Source organism: Etheostoma spectabile, chromosome 2, assembly GCF_008692095.1.
Source record: "Etheostoma spectabile isolate EspeVRDwgs_2016 chromosome 2, UIUC_Espe_1.0, whole genome shotgun sequence".
NCBI lineage: Eukaryota > Metazoa > Chordata > Actinopteri > Perciformes > Percidae > Etheostoma > Etheostoma spectabile.
In genome coordinates, this window is record NC_045734.1 from 25,285,852 (window position 1) to 25,296,597 (window position 10,746).

The following is a 10,746-nucleotide window of genomic DNA, read 5'->3' on the forward strand; positions in this document are numbered from 1 at the left end:
GTTAAAAGCAGCTCAGATTAGAGAGCATGATACCACACACAGAGTTCTAGCAGCAGACCAACAAGTGCAAAGCATCTGTGGGAACTCCTTCAAGACTTATAGAAGGGACTACACACACACACAGGACCAGCTGTTATGGAGGAGCTACACACACAGGACCAGCTGTTATAGTAGGGGCTACACACATAGGACCAGCTGTTATAGTAGGGGCTACACACACAGGACCAGCTGTTATAGTAGGGGCTACACACATAGGACCAGCTGTTATAGTAGGGGCTACACACATAGGACCAGCTGTTATAGTAGGGGCTACACACATAGGACCAGCTGTTATAGTAGGGGCTACACACACAGGACACACACAAACCAGCTGTTATAGTAGCATCCAAAATTTCTACAATGCCAACTTCTACTTATGAGAAATATACCATATGTTTAAAAAAAACTACAACTCCCACTATAGCCCTACAACATGTTATAAAGCCAATGTACTTGTAGTTCTTTAGGGCTGGGTGGCTGGACTCGTTCGGCTCCTGTGTTTCTGCTGTCTGCCGTGAATGGGCTTCATTCCATTTCAGATTCCCGCCGGCAGGCCGGCCGAGCAAACAATGCATGAGACAAATACATTAAACTGTATTTTATTATCTTTATTGTTCGAATCCTCAAATGCAACGTTAGCCAAAAACATCAATATTTTGAATATTATGTATTAGTATATTTTCTAGTCATCAAGCGGTACGTACTATGTCCCTTCCGAAGTACTTACCTAATTGTTAAAAAAAATATATTACGGTTCATAACTTACTGCAACAAAACTGAGAAACGTGTTGTTGCTAGTGACAAACCTCTGATTAAATATGTGAACATTGAAGCCATACTAGCGTTAAAGACCTGCTGATAGCTGTCCATTCTCTGATATTCGGGATGTCGGCTTTTAATGCGCCCTGCTCCGCTTCTGTCTTACAGCATACCGTTATAATTTCACCGGTGATAAGACTGAATTGTTATTATTAAAATTAAGAAATGCATACCATGACAACATCGAAATAAATGTTGATAGATGTAGCGTTTTAAAAATAGCAATTAACAACAAAGCAATCCAGCTTCCATGGCAATAGCACCTGTGAATAAATGTTGATTGAAACATTGGTTATTGGGCTAAAATACTAATAATTGCAAATTTGTATACAGCTTCTCTGCTGCAGCCTGACTGGCAGAAAGAACCGTGCTGTTGCCACAAAAGATGCTTCATCTTGAAATACATTAGTTTAAAAAACGTGCAGATATTAAGAAAAAAAACAGATAAACAGGCCTCTGTACACAAAACAATATATTTAATTAAGTGTGCATTTCAAGAACTGCTGTGATACTGAGTTGCAGGATGAACTGGTCTTACCATCTGATCCAAAGGCCCTATCCCTACAGATGTTCATTCCTGCCAACCTGCTGTGCACTGACCCTGCTCTGCATGTGATGCATTTATATATTGTGCGCTAGATTCCTCTCAGGACAAGGCCTAGTATTCTCTACCTACATCTACTTACCTGGTCAATGCAGGAATTGTCTAGTGACCATAATCAAAACCAAAGCACATGTACTCTTTCATTTCCTGTGCGCTTTGTTTAAATGAGCTATTGATTTTATCGTTAGTTATTATTATGTTTGATGCAATTCAGTTTGCAATGTTTTACAACAGTGTTGAATGGTTTTATTGATGCGTTCTGAGTCAAGGTCACATAAAAACTGTTCCTTAAAACAAGATTGATATTATACAAAGTTGGAGCTTCCACAGGACAAGGAACACTGCTTCTTCTATGAATAGTCTTTGGCTGGCTCCCAGGTGTCGTCCCACACTTTGCCACTGTCCGTAAATTAAAGACAAACACAAAATAAAAGTTAAAAGAATAACCTCAGCTGTGACGTGGAACATGTCCTCTGTCTTAATTTCATGCTACATGTACAGAATTCCACAATATAAACAACAAAAGTCTTTCTGAGAACATGCTTTAACAAATGTACAAATTCATAATGATGTTGTAACTACAGTATTGTCACTATATAAACATGTTTCCAGTCCAAGACACTAGTTTAAAGGACCTACCATGTTGAGCAAGGTGTCCACTTTATTTTGACTTCTTCTTTTCCCTAAAACAAATGACAGACAAAAGTTAGAATTAGTTAAGAAGGAAGTAATGGTTGTAATAACTTTTTAAGGACATTTCTGAAAAAGCACAGTTGTCTTCTATAGCATAATTCAATATGTCAAATTATTAATCATTTTCCTGAAATGTATTGAAGTATGCGCTACAGTATACATCTTTGTTTTCGAGTATACTGAAACACTATCAGTCGGGGTCCATATGGTAAAGAATTACATTTCTGGTGGAAGTGTGTAACACATAGCACTAAATGTCCATAGTTCATAAATCACACTCCCTTCATAGCTGCATTCCCACATTACAATGTCTGGACATTAACTGGGTGAAATGTATGTGTCCTGTACAATGTCCTGTTGTGTGCTACACGCGTGCAAGTAAAACTCTGGGCCATGTTTGTACTGGATTTCCAGGACATTGAGTTCATATGAAAATAGCTCATGTTAGCAGATGGAACATGGGCCAAACATCAAAGTACACATAAAAGACATCAAAGTCATACATTTTCTCTCAAAGATGGTTTCTGTAATTTTGAATGCTACAGAAAGGGTGTTTCACCTTATAACAGATGAGGTCTGCTAGTGATTGAGTTGGTCAGGTATATATGCAAGACCTTGGTCCTAAAGCTCAACCCTGATCTGCGCAGGCTCTGGCTCCAAATATCATCAGCGGCTGTGTTTGTGATATTGTGGCTTCCTTTATATGCAGATGGATGCAGGTAGAGGCAAGATTTCTCCTGATGTTGTTATTGACTGCACCAAGGCATAAAGAGCAGAAGTAACAATGGGGAAAGTACTTACATTAACAAGTCTTCTATCAACGATGCATTCATAAGGGAATATCTTTTGTAGACGGTGTTTTCTGCATTCTGAAAAATGACAAATAAAACAAAGCAATATATGAGGTTTGTATTAGACTTGATTAGTTTTAGGTCAGTGATCCTACCCATTTAGCAAAACTATAGCAAAAGTGTAGCAAGCTTACATTGACATATCAAATTATGTTTAAGTTACTAATCAATACAAATGTTTTTTCCAAACTGCACTTGATGTTAAGGTTCCCCCACTTGCCAAATCCCACTTTAACCTCTGATAACAAGTAAGACTCTGGTCACCTCATCTTTTTGCACATTGACAGCTTTATATCAATTTATTTACTATAGCTAATACCTTTCATTTTAAGTTTAATAGCTTGTTGTCGTCTTGTGACACCTGCTCCTGGCTGCATAAAGGGAGATGAATCATAGACCGATGTGTGTGGAGGAGGCTGAGATGAGGCAGAAGAGAGAGCAGGAGGCTGAAAGGAGGCTGAAGAGAGCAGGAGGCTGAGAGGAGGCAGAAGAGAGAGCAGGAGGCTGAAAGGAGGCAGAAGAGAGAGCAGGAGGCTGAAAGGAGGCAGAAGAGAGAGCAGGAGGCTGAGAGGAGGCAGAAGAGAGAGCAGGAGGCTGAAAGGAGGCTGAAGAGAGAGCAGGAGGCTGAAGGAGGCAGAAGAGAGAGCAGGAGGCTGAAGGAGGCAGAAGAGAGAGCAGGAGGCTGAAAGGAGGCTGAAGAGAGAGCAGGAGGCTGAGAGAGGCAGAAGAGAGAGCAGGAGGCTGAGAGGAGGCAGAGAGAGAGCAGGAGGCTGAAAGGAGGCTGAAGAGAGAGCAGGAGGCTGAAAGGAGGCTGAAGAGAGAGCAGGAGGCTGAAAGGGGCTGAAGAGAGAGCAGGAGGCTGAAAGAGCTGAAGAGAGAGCAGGAGGCTGAGAGGAGGCAGAAGAGAGAGCAGGAGGCTGAGAAGGGTGAGAAGGTGACACGGGCACCAGATGTAGAACATATTCTCCATCTGCATCTGGTGCTGCTGACTTCTCCTCTGGAACAACTGGGATGGGTGCAGTTGCGGAGCCTGCAACATCTTCAGGAGCAAATAATTCTGCAATTGTTAAATGTTAAATATTAATTAAACTGGGTAGAATATTAGTAAACACAAATACATATAAAATACTTAAAGTTTTTTTAGCAGCTTATGTAGCAGCATATCTTAACGTATTTAGGTTGTTCAAGGGTTACCAATTAATATCATACTCAATAGTATTCTCATTCAGATTTTCCCAAGATTAACTAACCTTGGCCAGTACAGTAAGGACTTAGCCTAGTACATGATGCTTGCATTCTATAAGGTGAGGCACTGTGGTGCTGCAATATGCTGTCTTAAAGTTTTTACTAAGGCACGTTAATGTATGTTGATATTAGTAATAGTATATGGTTGAATGTCACATGTCTATGGGGGAAAAAGTATACTTTGTCTTGTCATAGCACCATTTTTTCTAATCTTAAACAAAGGACAACTTACTTCTCAGCAGATGTTTCATAGAGCTTGCTCATCTTTCCTATGATGTCTTGAGCAACCCCTGTTGGCTCAAGAAAATGTATAATGTCACCACTTAGCTGGCTCTTGCGGTCTTGATGACCAAGAAAAAGGATTGGCTTGTATCCAAGAGCTGTCAATTTTAAAACCTGCAAGAAAAACAAAGGCATATGTATCCTCTGGTTAGCATCACAGGAGATGGTGGTACAGACTTTATGTTCTAGTCACAATAAACAGCACCATCTCTAGAGCTGTAATATCTTTGAAGAATCGTGGTTCGTAGCAGCCCTGATGCCGGCACTTTTTCTTTTGACAAGTAAATGTAGTCTATGTGAATGTGGATGTTTATCATTTTGTTCATCTTCATTTATCAAAGGAAATCTTTTGCAATTATGCACTGACTGCATGCACACAGACATACACAGCTACTCAGAACAGACATTCTGATTTGCTGACCCTTGTGCAGTTGGGTGTTCAGGCCTTAATCTCCCCCTAGGGTTGCCCAACTAACTGAAACATCATTTTAATTACAATATGGTCAGATGCCATATCCAAATCCTAGGAGCTGCAATTTTTTGTTAAAGTTAAAATGTTATATCCATATGAAATTATGCAATACCATGTTACACTGAAGCCTAGGAAAACAAGTTGGCAAATATTATTATATTTATATATTTATATAATATAATTATATTTGTTTAGTACAGACTAGAGTTGGGTGGTATCCAAATTTTGATAATGTCAAACCTCCTCCCTATTTTACCGTGGTATACAGTATTAGTGTGACTAACTAAAAATTAAGACGTGAGGGTCAGACGGCATCACCAACTGTTGGCTTGTGCCTCCACCATTCAGAAAGTGAAAACCAAACACTGATACTGAAATACCTCTCCCTTCTCATTAGGGCGGCATCCCAAATGCTGCCAGACTACAGAAGTCCTGTTCTTCTTCCAGACCAGGTCACTTGCTATCTTTCCCCCCTCTCTCTCCTCTGCACTGTCACATGATAACAATCACACATAAGCATTTTTAGGCATTAAATAAATTATATTTAATATTTAATCCTTGTCTCCTATATAAGTGCATTGCATTTTTTAATGACAGTATTGAAACTGATACCATCACAATTTTTAAGACCCCACGGGATACTGTATTACCGCCCAACTCTAGTACAGACCCCAACAAAAATCATCAAATATATATATATATTTCAGTGAAAATGAATTGCAACAACTAACACTATAAAGGTAAATCAATAAACATTTTGTAGGCATATCATACACCCCTATAACCCACCTATATTTTCCTGCCCATCTGGCGACTGTGACAATTATATAATTATCTGGAAGCCAACGTCTTACAATTTGAGAACTATGAAAACTTACCGACAACTGGGCAGCATCTAAGATCTTGCCATTATTTTTGTTTTTTTTAATTGATGAGGCCCAGTTGGTATTTTTTACTTTTGCCTGTTGTTTTTTTTGCTTCTGCTTATATGGGAAGCAGAAAAGGCAGGCAAAACAGGTTTTCTGTTGAGCCTGTTTGGAGCCTGGCAGGAAGGGCACGGTTTCATTTTGGGTTTTGTCATTTCTGCAAATGAGAATAAAATATATAAGGATTATTTTTACTGTGATATTAAAATAAGGCATTAATTGTTAACAACAGCTCATGGTTTTACTGAACCAGAAAAGTACACGGCAGCATTAAGTAACATCAGCTCTATTCATTTACTCAGAAAAACCTCTAATTTAAATCCTTTCAGTACAGAAAGAATAAAGTTGATTTGAAACACAAATAAGATACAATTTGAGCAATTGCAAAAAGCCTAATTTAAACAAAATGTCATTTATCTGTGGCTGGAATTGTAATTATTATCCTTTATAAAAAAGTAATTAAATAATTCCGTAAGCCACCATGCCAACTTAGAGAAAATTATCTTAATTAGGCATAGTAAAAACTTACTATGAACTAGTAACTGATTTATTACACTGTGTGATTATAAACTTACTGACAAATATTAGACAAACTGCATTTTGTAACTGTCTAAACAACATATTTACTGTTTCTCTGCCACTACTTCACCAACACATCTGGCCAATATTTTAGTAAATCTACTGTTATGGCTAATTACATTAAGCACATGTTGAGATGGAATAAGAGAGACAATAGCAGTAGGAAAACTTATCAGGCTTTATCAAGTTCATTTTACTGTAGACAATTCAGGAATAGCACAATAGTAAAGTCAAAACAGTTAATCTGCTGTTAGAGTATTTTCAATCAAAGTTAGGGATGGCTTTTCAAAGTTAGTGCTTAGGTGCTAGGTGAGACCATGATTGTACCCGTTATGAGGTTATATGTGGCAATAAGCTAGGCATAAAGAAACACTTGATTTGCTAACAGCAGCTAACGTTACCTTACCGCTAACGTTACTGTAGGTTTCACTTGTTGGAGCTAGCTAGTATTTTTATTAACGCTTTACATCATTCATCGTCCCATTAGACTGCTAGCCTGCACGTTGAAGGGTTTGAACTACAACTTATTGAGCTAACTAGGTAGCGTGGGGATAATTGTACTTCTGTATTTTACTTACCAAGTTGAAAACGCGTGCAGATCTGTGCGTCGAGTGGCGCGCAGTGCATAGATGCACGACCAGCGCAGGGACGTCATCATTGCTTCTTGGCTCAGCCATTGGTCGCGCCTTGATAGGTCAGCGGCAATGAAGTCAAAGCTGAAAGCGCCGCGCTCGGCGGCTATTCCGAGCGGTGCGCGACGCCAAGGATGCCGCTCCGTCTAGTTGGGCGGCACCGCTATCCACATAGGAAACACTAAATATGCCAGCGTAGAAATAATGGCAAATGCGTTTCTTAAACATTTAAACATTTAAACCAGATTTAAATGAAGCTATGCAAAGACAAAAATAAATTAATTAATCGACTATCGACAGTGTATAATGCCTATAGCTCGTCAGTTTGACGCAATATCCGCCAAAACTTCTGGCGAAAACCTTATTTATAGAGCAACGTTAAACTAAAAAACGGCTGTTAAAATGGAGGAGCTGTTATTTTGCCACTCTCTATGTGTTTAAATGTTATATACATATCATTTATTATGCTATTTTTTATTCCTATTGTGGGCCAGTCATCCCCGAGATCTGAAACGTCATGGTCCCCTGTCGTCTATATTTTACGAGGACGGGGCTCCATTAAAGTCTATAGGAGTTCCCTGCACGTTAAAATATTACTTCGAGGGGTGCCCATTACGTTGAAATGTTACGCCAAGGGTTCCTGACCAAGCGTCCACATGTTACGACTTGGGAGTGAGAACGTGTTGTCCATCCAGACTGAAATGAACAGCACAAGACTCCTACTGCTCCGAATTAAATCTGGCATTTAGCTCTTTGCTGAACATAGTGGTACTGGATACCAAGCTCCGGTTCCTAAAAAAAAAAAAAGTAAGCTTTTAAAATAGGCCACACAAATGTAAAGTTTCGATATGAAATGGCTTGTTATTTCCTGAAACAGTAAGAGTAAATAGTGCTTTTCTTGATAGATTCTTTTCAGACATGGATTGATATGTGCTAGTGACTTTGAACGACTGCTGCAGTTTTTTGGGAATTAAAAATAAACTACTATGTTCATGAAGCTACATGTGACCCAGTATAACAGTGTGGCTTATTAATATGACACACACACACACACACACACACACACACACACACACACACACACACACACACACACACACACACACACACACACACACACACACACACACACATTTGGCTCTTCAGCCATACTTCTTGCTTCCTCATCTCCGCAATCTTCACCTGAGAGCGCGTCTTAGCTGCTATGTATTCACTCATTTTCAAAAAGAAAAAGCAGGAATTTAACACCAGTGATGTGATCAGAGGTTGAATTTGTATTAATTGGACTAATTTTGTACTTTTTAATTTACGTAAAACAATTTCTTGGCTCCATTTCACAATCCTTAAACACTGCCCCACAGGAAAGAAATAAAACGTTTGGACTCCTGTATGCAAAGATAAGGATGGTACAGTGCCATTGCCCCACCCCCCCCCCACACTTGGCAAACAGGATCCCCCCTTGTCTTGCTGTCTCCGATGATTACTATGTTTACTGTGTTCCTGAGCATAGTGTCCACCAAAAGATGTTGAGGAGGTGGACTCAGGGAGGCTGAGGGAGGAGGGCAACTGCAGGGGACTGCTTGGAGTCTACGGGGGGGGACTGGTGGTGCTCGTGAGCCACATTGGGGGGAGAAACTCAACACAACATTGGTTGGGACTGTATCACAAGAATACATCAAAATCTGCCCGAAAAACACCCTATGCCTCCCGACGGTAGTGTTTTTCCCAACACCATAAGCGTGGATCACAAGTGACCTGAAGTCCTTCTTAATGGAGAAGAAGGACAGGCTTTACAGGTCATGGGGGGACCGAACAGGGAGCTTAGGGAAGACAGGCACGATGGGGGGATTAATCTGCGGGAGGTGTAAAAAACACCTCAGGAGGAAAAGCTGGAGGGGGCTAGTCTCCATGCCAGACAAACAGGAGGGGAGGTGTGGGGAACAGGGAATGAAAGGGATCCCGGGTGGTGGGGGTAGTTAGAAAGAGGACCAAAACCACAGGCAGCGGGGAGAGGCACAACAAGCTTAATACTGGCTAATTCCTCGTTTTTTAGCTCACGCCATTCCTCGCCTCCTCCACAACACACAACCCAACCTCCTCCCCCCTAAATTGCCTCCCTCACCCCCGTAAGTCAGCCTACTGCCAGGGCAAGCCCCTCCCCACCACCCACCAATCAGCAGGATTTCCTCTCCCCCCACTGGCACTGTCAAGCAACCCCCCGCTCACTATCACACATGCCAGGTAAAGGACGGCTGGAGAGGCTTCTTGAGCGCCCAAAGGGATGCTGCCCCCGGACCGGGCATCAGCCACAGGGGTCCTGAACAGGGACCTGGGACAGGTCCGCTGTCCTGGAGTTCTCCAGTTACCCTCTTCAACCTGAGCCGCAGAGTGGTGCCGCTGCTGTGGAAGGCGTCCTGCCTTGTACCGGTTCCAAGAATCAACTCCATCTGGGCCTAAAGGGACTTCCCGCCCATGGCTCTCAAATCCCCATGTGATCGAAGGTGCTGTGAGAGGCTGGTCTTGGCCTTACTGAGGCAGCAGGTGAGTGTCTTTTTAGACTTTGTCACAAGTTGCCTACCAGCCTTGTTCTGGGGGGGGGGACTATGCTGGTAATCTATGCACTTGGATGGCAGGTGGCGGCACTGTGAGAGAATCAATTTTTGATTCAAACCCCTCCAGCCACGTGCTTAGGTTGAGAACTAGGGACTATAGTTATTCCAACTGACCAGTGGTTCCTGTCAAAAGTGGCTGGTGGGGTGGACGGTAGCCCCAAAAGGGGGGCTGTGACTGTACGCTTTCTGTTCACCTTAAGGCAAACAAGACTTCACAGTTCAACTCGAGTTCATGTCACACTACAGAAGTTTCTGCTGGCGCTTGGCAGGTGGTTGGGTGTTAAGGGATGACAGGGGAGGAGAGACCGATACAGGGGCATACGGGATGACTTGTGGGTGGAGGTGGTTCTGGTGTAAGTGGGGTCATGTGCTGAAACAGTGGTATAAGACAGGAGGATTCAGGAGGAAGGGAGAACTGCTCCACAGCCCCTTTGCATCTAGGCCCCCCCCCCCCCCCCCACACAGGGGACAGTGACAGGTTGGGAGCTACATAGATAACTAGGGGGGTCAACATCGACGACGCAGGCTGAAACACGGGAAAAGATCAACAGTTGCAGCTGGTTTAAAGAAGGGGATATGAGCAGACTCTATTTTCATGAGGAAGCTGAGATCCTTCAATGTGTGCAGTAAATGTTGGAGACTGTTCTACCAGTTCTGTTGTGGCTACGCGCTCGCTTTTCCTCCTCCACAGCTGCTGGTGTGGGGGGGGGGTAAAGGGCAGGCGGCAGCAGCATCGGAGCCAGCGAAATAACATACAAAACAGACTGGAACAAAAAACGGCTCTGTGATTGGCTTTGCAAACATTGGACGTTTGGAAGCTTGTGGTGGGGAGGAGGTCACTGAGCACCAATGTTATCTATCATGGATAAAACCCCCCGACAACCCACTCCACCCCCCAAACGGTCCAACGAAAGAGAAGAGCAGCCTTTCCTAAAAAGGACTCCGACAGCTGCCGCACGTCCGCTCAGAAGGAAATCCTTACTACCCACAGG

General features: G+C 42.3%; 1 long non-coding RNA gene across 1 annotated transcript; it reads right to left on the bottom strand.

Moving 5' to 3' along the window:
- Positions 1-1,798: 1,798 nt before the first annotated feature.
- On the bottom strand, positions 1,799-3,455 carry LOC116697683 (uncharacterized). Its single transcript, XR_004334029.1, has 3 exons — positions 3,326-3,455; positions 2,957-3,024; positions 1,799-1,861 (listed from the first exon to the last, which is right to left on the bottom strand). It is a non-coding gene; the product is annotated as an uncharacterized LOC116697683 (long non-coding RNA).
- Between the last annotated feature and the right edge of the window lie 7,291 nt (positions 3,456-10,746).